The sequence below is a fragment of the Formica exsecta genome, unplaced genomic scaffold, assembly GCF_003651465.1.
Source record: "Formica exsecta isolate Colony F162 unplaced genomic scaffold, ASM365146v1 scaffold826, whole genome shotgun sequence".
Classification (NCBI taxonomy): Eukaryota; Metazoa; Arthropoda; class Insecta; order Hymenoptera; family Formicidae; genus Formica; species Formica exsecta.
Window position 1 is genome coordinate 1,271,849 of NW_021853596.1, and position 2,768 is coordinate 1,274,616.

The window sequence follows — 2,768 nt, forward strand, 5'->3', positions numbered from 1 at the left end:
ACCGTCGCTCGGTTCGGGTTTATGTGCATAGAGTGCACCGAGAAATATAGCTTATTTCTGTCGAATCGCGAGCTAGTAGACTTCCGGAATCACAACGATAATAATTAACGTATATACGTACATACAATCGATCGAAACGGGAGCTGAAATAAACTTTTGAAATCCATTATACAACATATTCACAATGGCTCACAATACGAGATCGCAAAGCTCAGTGAGTATTGACTCAGAAACAGAAAAGAAACAAAAGAACTTAGGCGATCGCGAGAAACCAGCCGATCATATTGACGCGAATTCATTATTCGACGTTCTTTCAAAAATACAATCAGAACTATCACAGTTGCGTAGACTACCAGAGCAAGTAAATAATCTAGAGCAGAGAAAGAACGAAACCTCTCGCGCCGCGTCCGCTTACGATGAATGTGCTGATAACCCAATACGTGAAGAACCCCCGGTAATCGTACCAGCATTAAAACTAAAAGACGTAGTCGCAAATATTCCCCCGTTCAACGGTTATAGGATTTCCATTTTCCAATTCGCCCGAGCATGTGAACGTGCTCGTGATTTATTACCGTCTGTGCAATTTATAATCAACAAAATTGAAGGCGACGCTTATCAAGTAATTGAAGGAAACGTGTATACACGCGTAGTGGACTTATTAGACAAACTAAAAAATATTTTCGCCCCAAATAAATCGGTAGCGCAATATCGAGGAGAATTGGCCAATGCATACAAATTACCCAGTGAAACCATCCTAAAATACGCGGGTAGAATTAAAGATTTACGGTCCGCAATACTAGACGGAAATAGACGCCAGGGCATCAGCAACCCTCGCTTCTTTAATAATGAAGTCGAAGGAGAAGGCTTCTAAGACAGAAGCATTCGTGAACGGACTACCCTCTAACGTAATCATGATGCCTTCACGCTCCATCGTTGACATTACGTTCAACATCAGCAATCCAGAGAAGGAAGAGGGATATATACCTCGAAGCGAACCAGTTAAAGGTTTATTCTTAGGTGAAGCACTCGTCAAAAATTTCCGAGGGAAGGGGCATGTTAATGCTTACAATTTGACGGAGCAAGACTACACCATAGAGGTTTACCCAATGCGTTTAGAGGACTACTTATTACCAGGTGACTTTGGAAAGCACCCTCAGTTAATTTCTAATTTTAAGCCAAGGAGAGCTCGCCAACCATGGGAAATCTTCAGATTCTAATTTATTAAACTCCGAGGAGTTTTCGTATTCTATCAACTCTGTTCAGCCTCTCACTTCCAGGGATCTGACGGAGTCTTCTAAGAGCCAAGGAAAGCTAACCAATTATGGGAAATCTTCAGATTCAGATTTACTAAATACTCTTCTGGTGCCACGGGACCGGGAAGATACTCCTATTACACAAGATGCGTCACCAGCATCTTCGTGCCTCAAGGATTCTAGCAGCACGCTTCCAGGGCTTCTAGACTTTGAGGGTCCTTCTAATTTCAGTAACACGCTTCCGGTGTTTTCCAGCCTCAAGGATTCTGTCGACACGCTTCCAGAGTCAACAAGTCTTGAGGATCACCTAAATCCAAACGATACGTTTGCCATATTTGCAGACCCGAGGGTCTCCTCTGAAATTTCAGACAAAATATTTCTCTATTTTCGACCTTGCACAGGAGTTATGGTCATTACGAATATCAGAGAATGCCATTCGGATTAAAAAACGCTCCCGCAACCTTCCAACGCCTGATGGATAATGTCCTCACAGGCTTGCAAGGGAATGAATTATTCGTTTATCTCGATGACATCGTGATTTACGCAAGATCGCTGGAGGAACATAAAATAAAAATAAAAGAATTAATGCAAAGACTAAGATAGGCCAACTTACAGTTGCAACCCGACAAATGCCAGTTCCTTAGGCACGAGGTAGCCTATTTGGGGCATATTATCGGAAGCAACGGAGTAAGGCCAGACCCTGATAAAATCAACGCAGTTAAACATTTCCCTATTCCAAACAACTATAAAAATATAAAGCAATTTTTAGGCCTGGCCGGATACTACCGTAGATTTATAAGAGACTTCTCTAAAATTGCTAAACCTTTAACTGACTTATTAAAGAAAGACAAACCTTTTATCTGGACTACCTTGCAGGAAAATTCCTTTGACACACTCAGAAACGAACTTTGCAAAAAACCAATTTTGCAGTACCCAAATTTTGACGAACTTTTCTATTGACCACAGATGCTAGTGGATACGCCATAGGAGATGTATTATGTCAGTGCGAAATTGGGAAAGACTTACCGATAACTTACACTTCCAGAACCTTAAACGACGCCGAAGGAAGATACTCGACAATTAAGAAGGAGTGCCTGGCCGTCGTATACTGTGTCACGTATTTCCGTCATTATCTATACAGCAAACGATTTACCATTTTGACGGATCACAAACCGCTGGTTTGGCTCCACTCAATAAAAGACCCCAGCTCGAGGCTCTGGAAATGGAGGTTAAAACTCTCTGAATACGATTACGAAATAAACTATAAAGCGGGAAAAGCTAATGTAGTAGCAGATGCTCTTTCAAGAAACCTACCCGCTTCTGACGCTTCTCTGCTTCCTTTAACTACTTCAAACAAAAGTTCCAATGAATCACTTTCTCTTTCAGATGAGACTGAAACAGAATCCCCTCAACCTAGATCCTAGACAATGAAAACCCTTTTCGAATAAATGACTCTTTAATTACCAGAAAAGATCATCATGTTATTCTTACAACTCTTGACAGAACTCCTTTTGA